This window comes from Gossypium arboreum, chromosome 11, assembly GCF_025698485.1.
Source record: "Gossypium arboreum isolate Shixiya-1 chromosome 11, ASM2569848v2, whole genome shotgun sequence".
NCBI classification, from domain to species: Eukaryota; Viridiplantae; Streptophyta; class Magnoliopsida; order Malvales; family Malvaceae; genus Gossypium; species Gossypium arboreum.
In genome coordinates, this window is record NC_069080.1 from 34,977,593 (window position 1) to 34,997,973 (window position 20,381).

Consider the following 20,381-nt stretch of genomic DNA (forward strand, 5'->3'; position numbering starts at 1 on the left):
ATGATTAAATTAATTAACATAGATTGGGAAAACACAAACTCGATGTTAGATTGAGGAAAGGAAAAGATTTCGGATTAGTAGATTTTTACGCGAACAAGTGTCGAGGTAAGTTCGTGTGACTTGAACGGACATGTAACTATGTTAATTACTTGTTGTGTTGTATGTAATGTGATTTATGTTGATGTACTTCTCTTGTATGTTATGATGATAAATGAAAATAAGCTTGAAAGGGTGATAAAAAAGGTTAGCCCCGATTGAATATTGAATTCGGATGAATGCATATGCTTTCTTGAAACTAATAAAGTCCTTCATTTGTTGTAGACGGGATTTAGCTTGGACGAGTAATCCCAATGACCTTGTTATGTAAAGGATTTATCCTGGATGGGTAATCCCGATATAATACTTCTCGAGCACACATTATGATTAAGGTTTAGCTTGGACTGGTAACCCTAGTTGAACTTTTGTGAGCATTCGTTATATAAAGGGTTTAGCCTAAACTAGTAATCTTATTATACGACATGTGGCTCGTGAGTGTGTTCCTTGGCTAAGGACCCTAAGGGGTACCATCGATAAGAATTGACAGATTAATGAATTGTACACCTTGAATGTACTACTTGAGCCTTCTTCAGAATTTCAATGATTCAATGGACATATAACTTTTAACTTGGCATGCAAATCTTCAGATAAAATGATAATGACTTGAAAGAACATTGCTTGATGAGCTTATCTATGTTACTTGATTAATAAGAAGATTTTGGTGACTAACATGTTTGAATGATTATATGTGTTTAGGCAATTTAGCCAAATGGATGGAAAACATGTTATGTATGCTTAGATTTATTAAACAAGATTGGTAAGTTTAGTTTCTGTTATATGAACTTACTAAGCATGTAATGCTGACTCCTTTTATTTCTCCACTATTTTGTAGTGCTTGGAAGCTCGTGAAGGTTGGAAGATCATTGGAGCATTGTCACACTATCAATCTAGCATTTTGGGTATATTTAGTGAAATCATTTTGGTGTAATGGCATATATAGGGAAACTTGGCCAATAATGGCTTGAAGTGTCATTTTGTAACCTAACTATTGGAATGGCTAGTGATGGCTCATTTTGGGATATTGCTATGCTAAGTTCATGTGACCTAAATGTTGTGAATGTCTAAGTTAAGCTAAGGTGAGTTAGTAACCATGTATGCATGAAATGGTATGCCTTGATGAATGATGAATTTGTTTAATTAGAATGCTTGAATTGGTTGGAATTCGCTAAGTGTTTATTGTGTAGGTATTTGGGTGATTTTGGGTGAGAGATGGAGCTAGAAAATGGCTTCATTTTGTCTACACGGGCATGTGTCTAGATCGTGTATGACACACGGCCTGGTAACACGGGTATGTGGTTAGGCCGTGTTGCCCCTGCACCTAAATTTTGAGAAAAAGAATGCTCAGAATTGGGCACACAGGTAGGGACACGGGCATGTGTCTCAGTCGTATGTGCCATACGGCCTAAAACCTAGGCATGTGTCTTGGTTGTGTGAAACCTACACCTAATTCAAATTAAATTAATTAACCACACGGCCTAGCACACAAGTGTGTGGCATGGCCAAGTGTACAAATCAGAGAGTTACACAGGGTCGAACACGGCCTCTAGCATGGACATGTCTCAGGGTCACATGGGGGTGTCCCTTAGACCACACGGGCGTGTGACCCCTGCACCTTTGAAACATTTAGTAATTTCGGAAAAAAATTCTTAGTGGTCCCAATTAAGTCCCGACTCAATTCTAACGCTCGTATTAGACCTCGTGGGTCTAATTAAGGGACATTATGAATAACCCCGGTTAATAAATAGTGAGTTGCGTGAATGAATTGAAAAATGTTCTAAATGTTCTGGTAATGCTCGGACCCTGTTCCGATGACAGGTACAGGTTAAGAGTGTTACATTTAGTGGTATCAGAGCTACGGTTTAGCCGATTCTTATATTTGATGTAGGTTTAGCTATACATGCCATTATATAAATTGTGATAGTGTGAAAACTCTTGATCATTTTTAAATGTGTTTTTTATATAGTAATGTCATCCAACTAAGCTAGAGCTGAATTCGAGGAAACTGAAAGCAATGCTTCAGCTTCAGTTCAAAGTGTCGTCTCTATGTCTGGTAGTGAACGGCCCGTGTCCGAGGGCCGAAGCGAGGAGGCAAAACAAGCTTTCTTTCAAATGATGAATGAATGGTTTACCCAGTACTTGAGAACAAACCCCACTGTACAACAATTTCCCCCACTTGCTCCTCAACCGGTTCCCGAGATACTACAGGGTGTGGACCTATTAGGATTGGTAAGGCTCCGATAGATAAAATTCGCAAAGATGGGGTGAAAGAATTTAGGGCTACTATAGATGATGACCCAGAAAGGGTCGAGTTGTGGCTTGAAAAAACTATTCAGGTTTTCGATGAACTGTCCTGCACACCTGCTAACTGCCTGAAATGTGTAGTGTCTCTATTGAAAGATACGGCTTATCATTAGTGGAATACCATAACATCAGTCGTACTGAGAGAGAATATTACATGGGAATTCTTCCAGACTGAATTTAGGAAGAAATATGTTAGTCAGAGGTTCATGGATCAAAAAAATAAGAAATTTCTGGAACTCAAGTAGGGAAGCATGACTGTATCTGAATATGAACGAGAATTTGTTTGACTGAGTAAGTATGTTAGGGAATGGGTTCTAATCGAGGCTGAAATGTGTAAACATTTTGAAGAAGGCCTGAATGAAGATATCAAGTTGTTGATTGGGATTCTTGAGATAAGAGAATTTGTTGCGTTAGCCGACCGAGCAAACAAAGCTAAGGATGTAACGCCCCTTAACCCCAACCCGTCGCCAGAACAGGGTTACGAGGTATTACTAGAATTAAACACTATTAAACGAACAAAACTCAGTCATAAATCTGTATTTCAATTTAAAATTTCTCAAATTCCATCTTTAAGTCCCTAATATGGACCTACGGGCCCCAAAATATGTTTAGGAAGTGTTTTGGGACTAGACTGGGAACTTTGGAAACTTTTCCTTGATAATAGGGGCACAGGCCCTTGTTGCCTAGGACATGCCCGTGTGGCCTGCCCGTGTGACAGCCCTAAATTGACCCTAGTCGAAAACTGGTTTCGGGACCACGAAACCGAGTCTTATAAATAATTAATTGTTATATTCTATGTTTATGATGTTAGTAAATGCATGTATGAAAGTTTCAAGCATTAATTTGATCATTTCTATGTGAATTTATTAAAATGGACTTATATGAAACATTGTAGAAATGTGATAGGTTAATCTTTGAGGACCTATTAAAGCATGTAGTGAAAATAATGGTTTTGCATGTCAAATACTCCTTTTCTTATGCATAGTGGCCGGCCATGATGGAGCATATATTACAATATGTGGTAAATTTCCATGAAGTGGTCATTATTTTATGTAAAAGAAAGGAAATAATAAAAGAAATAGAAAAGAAAAAAAGGGGTGATAGAAACAAAGCTTCATTCCTTTGTTTCTTCTTGACCGAAATGAAAAGAGGATGAAGGGGGAGCATTCTACCATCCTAGGGTGATAATGAGGTAAGTAGTCTAGACTAGTTCTTGAAATTTTAGTTGATCTTGGGTGAGATATCAAGCTATTTTTGTAGCCCATGTGGAAATTTTGATATTGGAATGAGTAAGGTTTTCGCTATGGTGATTGATAAGGGTGATAGTTGTTGTTTCATACTAAATCTAGATGAACAAGGGTAGTTGCTTACATCTTAATAATTATGAGTTCCTTTCTTGAATCTACCTTAAACCCATGAAGCATTCGGCCATGGTTGATAGTGAAGGGGGTTGATTTATTTTCTTTATGTTAAATGAATAAGTGTGGATGGGTGAAGCTTGAACTAGTTAAATGCTCATATAGGTTGTTTGGATGCTAATGCCGTATATGAGGATGTTGAACTTGATTAAACAATATTCGGCTAGCATGATAAGTATGAAATGTTAAGTAGATGATATAATTGAAGGGTGAAGTGGCTAATAGGGACTTTTAATGAAATTATGCCAAGGCCGAATGTATAATGAAATAAATAAAAATGCTAAATTGTGCTTATATGTGTATTCGGCCAAGGAAGTGTGATATGAAGCTTTGATAGGCTTGAAAGATGAATGACCGAATGAGCTATAGGTCATGTATGGGTTAATTTTATGCATATGTGTGTGTGGCATTAGTAGTTAATGGCATTCGGCATTGTTTAACTAAAATTAGAAATGAATCTTAAAAGTTAAATAGGTTGCCCTAGTGGTCGAATGTGTTAAAAGCTAATGTATGGACAAATGATACGAATGAATTGGTTTCTGAAATGTATATGGTTGCCGTATATGTGTGTTTGATTGAGAAGTAAATTTGTTTGATTTAACTCAAGAGCTTAAAGGGTCAAAGTTGGACAAGGGGAAAGAAAAAGTAATTGAATAGCCGTTGAAGACGTTCGACAACATCCGAGGTAAGTCATTAAGCATATGTTTGATGTCGATTTAAATGAGCACGATATCTATGCGATTACGTTCAATAAAACGAAATGTATATGAAAATGTATGTGTATGGAATGATGACATTGTTGAATGTAAAAAGGTAGTGAATGTGTAGAGTGTTTGGTTTCGGCACTAAGTGTGTGGGCAATAAGTGTGCTTGGTGACGAGATTGGCACGAAGTGTGCAAGCTTGAAATGTATGGCACTAAGTGTGCGAGCTTAAATTATATGGCACTATGTGTGCGAGCTTAAATCACATGGCACTAAGTGTGCGTGATCGATTATTAAGCACTATGTGTGCGAACTCAATATATATCTTCGATCGATTATTTACATGGAGGGTGTGACTTTATCGAGTTGATCATGGACAGCGGAAAGAGTAAGTATCTTAGGTTCATGGCAAGTAGGCGCTATGTTCATGCTCGGGGTTGAGCTTGGTAAGTTTTGAACCTATGTGATGATTACAATTGCAGTCACGTAAATAAGGTATCGTGGAATAGATGAAAGTTCATTTATTTGTATGATTGTAGCGAAAATGAAATGATGTATGGAAATGCCTCAATTATCCTATTGAATAGTATATGAAATGACAATGGGTGAATTGGTATGAGATTGAACCGAAAGGTCTAAGGAACTATGGTATAGTACGGTATGGATGGAGTGCTTAGCCTCGTTTCATTGTTTCATTTTGTGATAATTTTGTTAATGGATGGTTGTGGAATGCTTATGACTTACAGAGTTATATACTCATTCGGTGTTTGCTTGTCACCTATTTTAGGTTTCTTGGACTAGTCTCTTTTTGCGTGCTCAGGACCGTCATCGAAGTCATCACACCAACTAGCAATCATTTTGGTACTTTCTTCTTAGTGGGTCTAGAAGAACATTTCGGCATGTATAAGCTATAATGTTATGTTTGAAATTTGGTATGTAAACCTTAAGCCATGCGAAAATGGCATAGACATTAAGTCAATTCGGCCTTTCGGTACTTAGTTATAAGTCTTAGTGAGTTCGGTTTTGGATGAGAAATAGTTGAGGTTTAATTGATCATTAGGCCATATGCCATGGCTGATTATTTTCGGTGTTATACTCTTGACATGGTTATTCATGATCACTTTTGGTATATGTATGACAAACCTTAGTTGATCCATGGAGGATCATAGAATAGGTAAAGTTTACCTTAAAATAGATGCTGGCAGCAGCAGTGATGTGGATGTGAAAAATCACTAAAAATAGAATGAATGGAATTAAATAGTGAATAAATTATGTAATTGAACCTTGATGAACCTACTTTCATATGGAAGAAACGAAACGGTCATATGAGTCGGATTTTAAGAGATATTCAATATTTCGCGAAACAGGGCCAAAACGGTTTCTGGATCCCCTGTTCCGAATTTGAAAATTCACTATAAATTAACCAGAGAGAATTAGAAGTTATGCTCTATATGTACAGATTTCTTTGTGAGTCTAGTTTCATTAGAAACAAACAGCATAAGTGTTGGAGCCCTGTACAGGATGATATCTAAGTCGTAACACACAAAGGTCAGTGTAGTGGAACCCTGAAACAGGGGAGACTTTAACTAATAAAATATACTAATTGGCCTGACCAAAAATTCTATAAAAAAATGTGTAGATGGAATTATGAGTCTAGTTTCAGGAAAAATTTACGGAACTGGATTTCGAGTTCTGGAACTCGAGATATGATTTTTAAGGTAACAGTGACGCAGTCAGCCAGCTTGTCTGGAAATGTTAAAATGGTCTGTGTGACAAGTGAATTTAGTCTGTGAACCCCTCGTGTCCGACTCGCATTTATATCGTGCACGGGTGTTACAATTTTATTGGTATCAGAGCTATGGTTTAGTCGGTTCTAGGACTACCATAGTGCGTATGAGTCTAGCTATACATGCCAAAATGTTAGTGCTTAATAATGTGATGACTTCTGACGATTAAAATTTTTGTTTAGCAAATGGAACCCGGGTTAGAGAGACCCTTAGCGGATGATGTTGAAAGTGTAGCGGCTGCTCCTGCGCAAGGGACACCGCCTGTTGAACCTCAGTCATCTGCGAATAATCAAGATGAAGGGGCGAAACAAGCCTTCTTCACCATGATGAATGAATGCGTCGCGCAATATGCCCGAACCAATCCGGCTGTCCAACCATTCCCGAATATAAATAATCCACCCAAGAGCCCGTAATGCCATCGCCATCGATCCTATGAGGTTGAGTAAACCACCTGTGGACTTGATTAGGAAGCGCGGGGCCGAGGAGTTCAAGGCCATAGTTACTGATGATGCCGAAAGGGCCGAGTTCTGGCTTGATAACACTATTCGGGTGCTTGATGAACTGTCATGCACACCCGATGAATGTCTTAAGTGTGCTATATCCTTGTTGCGAGACTCAGCCTACTATTGGTGGAGGACCTTGATTTCTATAGTCCCAAAGGAACAAGTTACTTGGGATTTCTTTCAAACGGAATTTCGAAAGAAATATATTAGTCAACGGTTCATCGATCAAAAGCGTAAGGAATTCTTGGGGCTCAAGCAAGGCCATATGACAGTATCTGAATACGAACATGAGTTCGTAAGACTCAGTCGGTATGCTCGGGAGTGTGTGGCTGATGAGGTTGCTATGTGCAAAAGATTTGAGGAAGGATTGAATGAAGATTTAAAGTTACTAGTGAGTATTTTGGAGATAAAGGAATTTGTAACACTAGTTGAACGAGCCTGCAAGGCGAAAGAACTTGGAAGGGAGAAGAAGAAGGCTGAATTTGAAGCTAGAGACTGTCGTAAGAGATCGACGGGTAAAGCTCCATTTTCGGCTGTAAAGAAGTTCAGGGAGGACACAAATAAGTCAAGGATGACTACCGGGATTTCCATTAGAGCACGACCATCGATGGACTCACGAGCTACTTCGGTTGCTAGTGTGGGCAATAATCGTCAAGAAAAGCCTGAATGCCCCCAATGTGGAAGACGACACATAGGTGAATGTTGGGGTAAGTCTGCTAACAGGGCCTGTTATGGATGCGGTTCGAAGGACCACTTCATTAGAGATTGCGCGGAGCTTGATGGGAAGAATAAGATGCAAGGTGTAAGACCTAGTGGAACGACGACTAGGGGTAGACCATCGAGAATTTTAGGAGGTAGGGGTGGTAATCAGAGAGGGGCCTCTGATACAGTTGTTCGATCTGAGACTCGTGCTCCTGCTAGAGCATATGCCATCCGCGCACGAGAGAAGGCATCCTCCCCTGACGTTATCACTGGTACTTTCACTCTCTTTGATACTAGTGTGATTGCATTGATTGACCCGGCTCTACTCATTCATATGTATGTGAAACCTTAGCATCCAAAGAAGACTCTACCGTTGAGTCTCATCGAGTTCATAATTTGAGTGTCAAACCCTTTGGGTTAATCGTGCATTTGTCGATAAAGTGTGTAAGAAATGTCCCCTGGTAATTCGAGGTTCCTGTTTTCCGGCGGACTTGATGCTTTTGCCGTTTGATGAATTTGATGTCATTCTTGGTTTGGATTGGTTGACTGTGCATGATGCGGTTGTGAATTGCAAAAGCAAGACCATTGATTTGAGGTGCGCAAATAACGAGATAATTTAAGTTGAGTCTACGGACTTAAAGGGGTTACCAGCTGTAATATCAGCAATGTTGGCCCAGAAATATGTAAGAAAGGGGTGCGAAGCATACCTTGCGTATGTACTTGATGACAAAGAGTGAGAAAAGAAACCCGAATCATCTTGGTGGTTTGTGAATACCGGATGTTTTTCCGAAGAATTGCCGGGTTTACCACTGTTCGGGAGGTAGAGTTTGGTATTGAGCTTGTACAGGACTACGCCAATTTCGATAGCTCCAGATCGTATGGCACCAACCGAGTTAAAAGAGTAGAAAGCTCGATTGCAAAAGTTGACGGATAGAGGTTTCGCCGACCAAGTTTCTCACCTTGGGTGCGCCAAGATTGTTTGTGAAAAGAAGGACGGGACCATGAGATTGTGCATCGACTATCGTCATTTGAATAAAGTGACGATAAAGAATAAATATCCGTTACCGCGTATTGATGATTTGTTCGACCAACTAAGAGGAGCCTCAGTATTTTCGAAGATAGATTTAAGATCGGGTTATTATCAGTTGCGAATTCGAGATTCAGACATACCCAAAACTGCTTTCAGAATGAGGTACGGACACTACGAATTTCTAGTGATGCCGTTTGGGCTCACTAATGCCCCCACAGTATTTATGGATCTGATGAATCGGATCTTCAGACAGTATTTGGATCGATTCGTAGTTGTGTTTATTGATGACATTTTGGTTTATTCGAAAGATGAAATCGAACATGCTGAGCACCTGAGATTAGTGCTGCAAGCTTTACGAGATAAGCATTTATATGCTAAGTTCAATAAATGTGAGTTCTGGTTAAGAGAAGTTAGCTTTTTGGGGCATGTAGTATCTGCATCGGGTATTCGAGTTGACCCGAGCAAAATTTCTGCCATACTTAACTAGAAGCCTCCAAGAAATATTACTGAAGTTCGGAGCTTCCTGGGGCTCGCCGGTTATTACCGACAATTTGTAAAAGGTTTCTCGACGATAGCCATGCCAATGACGAAGCTACTTCAAAAAGATGTTAAGTTTGAATGGACGGAAAAATGTCAGAAAAGTTTTGATCAACTGAAAACTTATTTGACTGAAGCTCCAATTCTAGTGCAGCCCGAATTGGGCAAAGAGTTTGTCATTTATAGTGATGCCTCCCTACTTGGGTTGGGTTGCGTATTGATGCAAGAAGGTCGAGTTGTGGCCTACGCGTCGAGACAATTAAAGCCACATGAGAAAAATTATCCGACCCATGATCTCGAATTAGCTGCCATTGTATTCGCTCTGAAAATATGGCGACATTACTTATTTGGTGAGAAGTGTCATATATATTCGGATCACAAAAGTCTCAAATATTTGATGACTTAAAGAGACTTGAATCTGCGACAAAGACGTTGGCTCGAGTTGTTAAAAGATTATGAGCTTGTCATTGATTATCACCCGGGAAAGGCCAACGTGGTGGCCGATGCTTTAAGTCGTAAAGCACTGTTTGCTTTGAGAGCGATGGATGCTCACCTATCCGTTTCACCCGATGAGGTGTTAGTAGTTGAATTAGAGGCCAAACCGTTACTGATTCATCAAATTTGTGAAGCTTAGAAAGTCGATGATGAATTGGTTGCAAAACGCGCTGAATGTGTTCCGAATATGGAATCAGAGTTTCAAATTGATGATGACGATTGTTTGAAGTTTAGAAGTCGCTTGTGTGTCCCGAAAAATTCAGAGCTTATTTCGATGATTTTGAACGAGGCTCATAGTAGTCGAATGTTAGTCCACCCGGGTAGTACTAAAATGTACAATGACCTGAAACGCCAATTTTGGTGGCCCGGTATGAAACGAGACATTTCAGAGTTTGTTTCAAAGTGTTTGATATGTCAACAAGTGAAAGCGGAACATCAAGTGCCATCGGGATTACTTCAGCCAATCATGATACCCGAATGGAAATGGGATCGAGTAACAATAGACTTTGTGTCTGGGTTACCGTTGACTCAGAATAAGAAAGACTCGGTCTGGGTCATTGTTGATAGACTGACCAAGTCTGCTCATTTTATCCCTGTCCACACGGATTTTTCGCTTGATAAATTGGCAGAATTATACGTCTCCCAAATTGTTCGATTGCATGGGGTACCTATTTCTATCGTGTCGGATAGAGACCCAAGATTTACATCGCGGTTTTGGAAGAAATTACAATAAGCATTGGGTACTAAAATGCATTTTAGCACCGCATTTCATCCCCAGACTGATGGTCGATCTGAACGAATAATTTAGATAGTCGAAGATATGTTGAGATATTACGTCTTGGAGTTTTGTGGATCATGGGAGAGATATTTGCCTTTGATTGAATTTGCTTATAACAATAGATTTCAGTCAAGCATTAAGATGGCACCTTACGAGGCTTTATACGGTCGTAAATGCCGTACCCCATTATTTTGGACTGAACTTAGTGAGAGTAAAATCTTCGGGGTTGATTTGATTAGAGACGCGGAACAGAAAGTAAAAGTGATCCATGAAAGTCTAAAGGCAGCTTCGGATCGCCAGAAGTCGTATGCGGATATGAAAAGAAAAGACATTGAATATCAGGTTAGAGACAAAGTATTTCTCAAAGTTTCACCCTGGAAGAAGGTGCTTAGATTTGGTCGTAAGGGCAAATTGAGTCCGAGGTTCATCGGTCCGTATGAAGTATCCGAACGAGTTGGGCCAGTCGCATACCGATTAATTTTACCCCCTGAGCTTGAAAAGATTCACAACATTTTCCATGTCTCGATGCTTCGACGACATAGGTCCGATCCATCACACGTAATCACTCCATCTGAGATCGAGATTCAGCCTAATTTGAATTACGAAGAATAACCGGTTCGCATATTGATGCGTGAAGTAAAAGAGTTACGGAATAAGAATATCCCATTAGTGAAGGTGTTGTGGCATAAACACGGAATTGAAGAAGCCACTTGGGAACTTGAGGACTCTATGAAAGAGCGATACCCAAACCTACTTACCGGTAAGATTTTCGGGGACAAAAATTTCTTAAGTGGGGGAGAGTTGTGACAGCCCTAAATTGACCCTAGTCGGAAAGTGGTTTTGGGACCATGAAACCGAGTCTTATAAATAATTAATTGTTATATTCTATGTTTATGATGTTAGTAAATGCATGTATGAAAGTTTCATGCATTAATTTGATCATTTCTATGTGAATTTATTAAAATGGACTTATATGAAACATTATAGAAATGTGATAGGTTAATCTATGAGGACCTATTAAAGATGTAGTGAAAATAATGGTTTTGCATGTCAAATACTCCTTTTCTTATGCATAGTGGCCGGCCATGATGGAGCATATATTACAATATGTGGTAAATTTCCATGAAGTGGTCATTATTTTATGTAAAAAAAGGAAATAATAAAAGAAATAGAAAAGAAAAAAAAGGGGGTGATAGAAACAAAGCTTCATTCCTTTGTTTCTTCTTGACCGAAATGAAAAGAGGATGAAGGGGGAGTATTCGCCATCCTAGGGTGATAATGAGGTAAGTAGTCTAGACTAGTTCTTGAAATTTTAGTTGATCTTGGGTGAGATATCAAGCTATTTTGTAGCCCATGTGGAAATTTTGATATTGGAATGAGTAAGGTTTTCGGCTATGGTGATTGATAAGGGTGATAGTTGTTGTTTCATACTAAATCTAGATGAACAAGGGTAGTTGCTTACATCTTAATAATTATGAGTTCCTTTCTTGAATCTACCTTAAACCCATGAAGCATTCGGCCATGGTTGATAGTGAAGGAGTTGATTTATTTTCTTTATGTTAAATGAATAAGTGTGGATGGGTGAAGCTTGAATTAGTTAAATGTTCATATAGGTTGTTTGGATGCTAATGCCAGTATATGAGGATGTTGAACTTGATTAAACAATATTCGCTAGCATGATAAGTATGAAATGTTAAGTAGATGATATAATTGAAGGTGAAGTGGCTAATAGGGACTTTTAATGAAATTATGCCAAGGCCGAATGTATAATGAAATAAATAAAAATGCTAAATTGTGCTTATATGTGTATTCGGCCAAGGAAGTGTGATATGAAGCTTTGATAGGCTTGAAAGATGAATGACCGAATGAGCTATAGGTCATGTATGGGTTAATTTTATGCATATGTGTGTGTGGCATTAGTAGTTAATGGCATTCGGCATTGTTTAACTAAAATTAGAAATGAATCTTAAAAGTTAAATAGGTTGCCCTAGTGGCCGAATGTGTTAAAAGCTAATGTATGGACAAATGATACGAATGAATTGGTTTCTGAAATGTATATGGTTGCCGTATGTGTGTGTTTGATTGAGAAGTAAATTTGTTTGATTTAACTCAAGAGCTTAAAGGGTCAAAGTTGGACAAGGGGAAAGAAAAAGTAATTGAATAGCCGTTGAAGACGTTCGACAACATCCGAGGTAAGTCATTAAGCATATGTTTGATGTCGATTTAAATGAGCACGATATCTATGTGATTACGTTCAATAAAACGAAATGTATATGAAAATGTATGTGTATGGAATGATGACATTGTTGAATGTAAAAAGGTAGTGAATGTGTAGAGTGTTTGGTTTCGGCACTAAGTGTGCGGGCAATAAGTGTGCTTGCTGACGAGATTGGCACGAAGTGTGCAAGCTTGAAATGTATGGCACTAAGTGTGCGAGCTTAAATTATATGGCACTATGTGTGCGAGCTTAAATCACATGGCACTAAGTGTGCGTGATCGATTATTAAGCACTATGTGTGCGAACTCAATATATATCTTCGATCGATTATTTACATGGAGGGTGTGACTTTATCGAGTTGATCATGGACAGCGGAAAAAGTAAGTATCTTGGGTTCATGGCAAGTAGGCGCTATGTTCATGCTCGGGGTTGAGCTTGGTAAGTTTTGAACCTATGTGATGATTACAATTACAGTCACGTAAATAAGGTATCGTGGAATAGATGAAAGTTCATTTATTTGTATGATTGTAGCGAAAATGAAATGATGTATGGAAATGCCTCAATTATCCTATTGAATAGTATATGAAATGACAATGGGTGAATTGGTATGAGATTGAACCGAAAGGTCTAAGGAACTATGGTATAGTACGGTATGGATGGAGTGCTTAGCCTCGTTTCATTGTTTCATTTTGTGATAATTTTGTTAATGGATGGTTGTGGAATGTTTATGACTTACTGAGTTATATACTCATTCGGTGTTTGCTTGTCACCTATTTTAGGTTTCTTGGACTCGTCTCTTTTTACGTGCTCGGGACCGTCATCGAAGTCATCACACCAACTAGCAATCATTTTGGTACTTTCTTCTTAGTGGGTCTAGAAGAACATTTCGGCATGTATAAGCTATAATGTTATGTTTGAAATTTGGTATGTAAACCTTAAGCCATGCGAAAATGGCATAGACATTAAGTCAATTCGGCCTTGCGGTACTTAGTTATAAGTCTTAGTGAGTTCGGTTTTGGATGAGAAAAGTTGAGGTTTAATTGATCATTAGGCCATATGCCATGGCTGATTATTTTCGGTGTTATACTCTTGACATGGTTATTCATGATCACTTTTGGTATATGTATGACAAACCTTAGTTGATCCATGGAGGATCATAGAATAGGTAAAGTTTACCTTAAAATAGATGCTGGCAGCAGCAGTGATGTGGATGTGAAAAATCACTAAAAATAGAAAGAATGGAATTAAATAGTGAATAAATTATGTAATTTAACCTTGATGAACCTAGTTTCATATGGAAAAACGAAACGGTCATATGAGTCGTATTTTAAGAGATATTCAATATTTCGCGAAACAGGGCCAGAACAGTTTCTGGATCCCCTGTTCCGACTTTAAAAATTCACTATAAATTAACCAGAGACAATTAGAAGTTATTCTCTACATGTACAGATTTATTTGTGAGTCTAGTTTCATTAGAAACAAACGGCATAAGTTTTGGAGCCCTGTACAGGAAGATATCCAAATCGTAACGCGCAAAGGTCAGTGTAGTCGAATCCTGAAACTGGGGAGAATTTAACTAATAAAATGTACTAATTGGCTCAACCAAAAATTCTAGGAAAAAATTTTTAGATGGAATTATGAGTCTAGTTTCAGGAAAAATTTACGGAACTGGATTTCGAGTTCTGGAACTCGAGATATGATTTTTAAGGTAACAGTGACGCAGTCAGCCAGCTTGTCTGGAAATGTTAAAATGGTCTGTGTGACAAGTGAATTTAGTCTGTGAACCCCTCGTGTCCGACTCCGGCGACGATATCGGGTACGGGGTGTTACAGCCCGTGGGACTCGCATGGTTGTGGGGCCAGCCCGTTGACAGATCTGACTTGCTCACACGGCCCTGGGACTAACCTGTGGGCAATTCTGACTTTTCCACACGGCCCGGGCACACATCCATGTGACTTGGCCTCGTGAAAACCTAATTTTTTATCATTTAAAGCTATTTTCACATATCAAACACACCTGATTCATGCCCAAAACATTGACTTATAAATCTTGATCAAATAACATTCATTTATTCATTTCAAATACTTCTTAAAAGTTACAAGTTCACTTTGCACCCAAAACATAAAATATATTTAAGTGACTAAAACAAAACCTAATACATGCCACATTTCCAAAATATAGATTCATCACCGAAAATTAAGATGAAGTCGAGATTGACTCGAATGCTGAAACCGAACTTCAACTTTAGCTAACCTGCGCACGGAAACAAACCGTATGCTGAGTATTGGAAATACTCAGTGGTATTACCATAATTCAAATTATAGCAAATATAAAATATCATAAACATGCATAGGTAATTAACAAATCATACATATAATTCGTACTAAGTTATCATATTTCCATTGTATCATTTTCATTTTTTTTTATTCAATATTTCATCAATAGGATTACCAACTATTCATGAACCTTTGGTTCATCTTTCAATCACATATAAATACCTAATTCACATGTCAAATATGAATAATTCATGAACTTTAGTTTGATGCCACCAATCTTGTAGTAGAAATTGCATTTCTTATTTCCTCTTACAATATCATTTTCTCATTTTATTCAATAATTCAATTAATTAATTTCATTTGATTTTTCTCTTCACATATATTTCCCCTATTAACATAACTCGAACTCTGGAGGATACATGGATCAAACCAAACACGCCAGAGTGGCGACCAACGCCTTATCGTATAGTCCGAAGCAAATAAGTGACGACCAACGTCTCATCGGCTAAGCCGAAGCAAAGTGACGACCAATGCCTCATCAAATCTATCCGAAGAAAATGTGACACACCAAGTGTCTCATTGACTCGAGGTCAAAGAATCCCTGAACTCTTTCTATCCTATGGCATGCCAACTATATCTACCCTAGCCCGACTAGTTAATAGGGTATCAGAATCACATATTCATATCACTTTCACTTTCAGTTGATCATAATCATTTGAATTCAAATCAATCGCAATAACAATTCAATCACAATTTCAAATTCACCACAAATCATTATACAATTCAATTTCATACATGTATACATTCATCAACAAAATCAAATTCTCATTCAATTCAACTATCACTAATCACCTCAATTTCATTTTTCATGCACTCATATTGAAATTAAACGTTTAATAATAAATAACTTGAATTAAGGTAACACAAACCGATATTTTCTCGAGCTACTCCTCGATTACTTTTTCCTTTCCCTTCGCATTCAACGTCCCGGTTTCCTTGTTTGCTATGAAAATTAGCATAATTATAATTAATCAATAACACACATATTTTATAGAAAATAATAACTTTCCATGTAACTTTAACCTAAATCCCAAATTTGTCTTAACTATTTTCATCTTCTTCCTTTTATAAGTCATATTATTTCCTTATTCAATTTCCATCAAAACTTTAATATAACCATCAAATTTTTATCATTTTTCCATAACTTTCAATTTCTATCAATTTAGTTCATATAACACAAAACTTATGACATTGTTTACAATTTAATCCTTTAATCAATTTAAATCAAAAATTCTATCAATTAAACCCCCAATTTCATCATTAGTTCAACATAAACCCTACTTAAAAGTCTATCATCCTTCAATATTTTCACACAAATTCAAAAGTATTCAACTTTAGAACTTCAAAAACATCAAAATCACTAAGAAAGGGACTTAATTGACTTACCAATTTAACTTCCAAGCTTCCAAACCCTAATTTCTCCTTTTTCTTTTCTTTTCTTCTTTCTTTCCCCAAATTTTCATGACTTCTCTGCACCTTCTCTCTATCTTTTTTTTTTTTGTTTTTGCTTTATTTCTTTCATTTAATAATTAATAATTAATTATAAAATATCTAATTAATACAAATAAAAATACTACATGTGTATTCATACACACATGTACACATGTAATAATTCATCAAGATACATTTCTCATTATCTCAATTAATTGATCAAAATAATAATAATAATAATAATAATAATAATAATAATAACAATAATAATAATAATAATAATAATAATACTAAGTAAATATCTTTTACTTAATTTATAAGTAAATTTATATATTATGTACATTTGTACTAATAATTTTAAATACACGTGTAATATCCCGAATTAGGGCCTAATCGGAATAGTGGTTTCGTGACCACAAATCTGGGATAGAAATAATTATTTTATAATTATTTTGATGTTTATGATATGATTTCATGATTGTGTGAAAATTTCGTGATGAAATCCTATGCCTGAAGTGCTTAAATTGAAATTAGGGACTAAATCAAATAATTTGCAAAACTTGCATTCTAGGAGTTTTTAGTATGAAATTGCTTTGGAATATTAATGAGGAGGTCTTAAATAGCAATTTGACCAATTTCTAAGTCTATGGAAAAAAATTGGACATGGATGGAATTTTTTTGAAAGTTTAGTAGGAAGGGCATTTTGGTCATTTAGTTATTAAAATGAATTAAAAACAAAATTAAAAGCCAATTTTTTTCCATCTTCTTCATTAGGCCGAAATTTCAAGGGTTCTCCATATATAGGGTTTGTTTCAAGCTTCCAAACTCCATAGTAAGTGATTCCAAGCCCCGTTTTTAATGTTCTTTACGTTTTTGGAATCCCGGTAGCTCAATTAAGCTTATGCTAGCAATAATTCAACCTAGGGTTCATATTTGGAAAAATACCCATAGGCGAAATTTGTGTATTTTGGTGTTTTATGATACAATAAGAGGTTTTAAATTATGTTAGACAACTTGTACTATTCGATTTTAAGTGAAAACGAGTAAAAGGGCTTAATCGGTAAAAATACCTAATAGTCATAAGTGCATGTTAGAGTATGAATTTGATGTTGCTATAGAAGGGAAAAATGATCAGCATGTCATAAAAAAATAAGAATAAGGGATGAAGTTTAATTCCCGAGCCTAGGGACAAAAGTGTAATTATGCAAAAGTTTAGGGGCAAAAATGTAATTTTGCCAAAGTTCGTATTAAAGACTGTTTTGATGAATGTATTTATTAAATAAGATTAATTTGGCATTATATATCAAGAGAAACGAGATTCAAGTCGCGATCGAGGGAAAAACAAAGTTTACGAAAAATAGGCTCGATTGCTAATATTTTGTATAGAGGTAAGTTCATGTGTAAATGTAGTAACATAATTATCATTTTGAGCAATTTAATGTTGTTTATATGATATGATGCTTATTATAATCATGAAATGTCATGTTTTGTGGTTATTGTTGAATAATATGTAATTATGTGAATTACTTGATGAGTATGAACTATCACCAAGTATCGGTTCCGATATTCCGTGGAAGACGGTAAAGATGTGAGATTGAAGAAAAAGCCAGTTTGAACCTTGGGAATAGATTAGAATACAAGTAACATGTCACTCGGATATTTGATTTTCGAACTCGTTGAGTTGAGTCCAAGTTCGTGAGATGTAACTAGGCATCTGAACTCGTTGAGTTGAGTCCGGGTTCACTTATGGATGCGAACGCCCGAGCTCGTTGAGTTGAGTCTGATTTCACTTATGGCCGGGTTACATAGTAGCTTGGCTACATAATTTTCGCAGGCTATTGAGTTTGTCGAGCTACGGGTATGGCACTTACGTTCATGAAATCCGCGTATTCGAATTATATTCCGATGTGTTCAACGAGTGAAACTTAAGTGAATGAGAAGAATGCCTAAAACGAAGGTGATATATTGGTAAGTGTGGTGAATGAGAAAATTTGACAGGTATGTGCTTAAATCCTCGGGTTGAGCACTTGGTATGATGAAATCGTAGAAAGATATTAAATGCAAACGAAACACGAATGTCTTGATGTTGTTTATGCAAATGATGTTTTATGTGGAATTGCATGATTATGTTACTTGCTATTTGCATGTGAACTTACTAAGCATTTATGCTTACACCCTCCTTTTCATTCATTGTAGTTGTTGACAAGCTGGCTTGAGAATCAGGATAGGTCAAAGATTCGTCCACACTATCCGAAGGCCTAAATTCGTAAAATGGCTTGTACATTTTGAATGTGGCATGTATGGCAAAATACTCACTTTGTGTAAATGATTTTATGAAATGGTTATGGTTTGGTAAGAAAAGGGTTTGGGAATGATTAGCCATTGGAATGGCCAATCTAAATCATATTTGATGCCATATATGTTTAAAATGTTATTTAGTCCATGAAAATCTATAGTAAAGTGAAATTTGTTATAAAATAGAATATTTCTGTAGCAATGATGTGAATTTGAAAAATCACTAAAAATAGTAGAAATTGAATTAATGATGAATAAGTTAAGGAATCGAATCTTAATGAGTCTATTTTCATATGGATTGAACAAAACAGGTATATGAATTATATTTTATGAGATATTTGAGTTTTTGTGAAACAGGACCAGAGTGATTTCTAGATCCCCTATTCTGACTTTAAGAATTCACCATAAATTGTACCAAAATAATTAGAAGTCATTATTTATATGTATAGATTCCTTATTGAGTCTAGTTTTAAGAGAAACAAATGAAATAGTCATTGAAATTCTGTACAAAGAGAAATCTGATTCGAAATACACAAAGGTTAGAGAAGTCAAACCCTGAAATAGGGGAGACTTTAACTAATAAACTGTACTAATTGACTCGACAAAAATTTTAAAAAAAAATAATAGATAGATATATAAGTATAGTTTCAGGAAAAATTTACGGAATTGTATTTTGAGTTTCGAAACTCGATATATGAATTTTTAAGCGACTATAACGCAGATTGCCAGCTTGTCTGGAAGTTTTAAAAATAAATTGTTTGAGCTGTATAAGTAATGAATTAAGTCCATTAACACCTCGTATTTGACTCCGGTGACGGTCTCAGGTACGGGGCATTACATTTGGTGGTATCAAAGCCAGGTTTAGTCGGTTCTTGGACTAATGTGTTGTATGTACGGGTTTTGCTATACATGCCATATATATTGTGATAGTGTGACGACTTCTGACCTTTTAAGTGATTTTTTTATAGTAAATGGATCTCGATCCAGTTGTTGCTGAAGATGTAGAGAGTAATGCACCAGCTACGGCTGAAGGGGCGGTGCCAACTGAAAATCCACCTCCTACTGTTGGTCAAGGAGGAGGTGAAACGGCTCGGGAAGCCTTTCTCCAGATGATGAATGCCTGGTATACTGAGTTCGTTCGTACGAACCTGAATGCACAACCTCCCCCACCTCCCCCAATTCCTCAACCTGTACCCCGATATCTCAAGGTGTAGATCTGATGAAATTTCATAGAACTCCAGTTGACAGAATCCATAAGCAAGGGGCCGAAGAATTCAGGACAAATATTGATGATGATGCCAAGAAAGTAGAGTTTTGGCTTGAGAATTCTATTCGAGTATTTGATGAATTGTCTTGTACACCTGAGGAATGCTTAACATGTGCTATATCATTGTTGAGGGATTTAGCTTATCATTGGTGGAAGACATTGACTTCAGTAGTACCGAAAGAGAAAGTAACTTGGGAGTTCTTTCAAGAAGAATGTAACACCCCTTACCCGTATCCGTCGCCGGAACAGGGTACGAGGTATTATTAACAAATTATAGTATATACTATTAAATAAAACCCAACAAAAATATGGCGTGCAATTTGATCATGAATCATTATAACATATGCCATTAACAATACAAACCAATTTCAAAGGCTTCGTACAAAATGATTAGTTTGATACTATAAGTAGTATTTTAAACCTAGACAATTATAACACGTAACAAAATAACTAAGTCTGCTATACATGCCATATTTCAAAATGT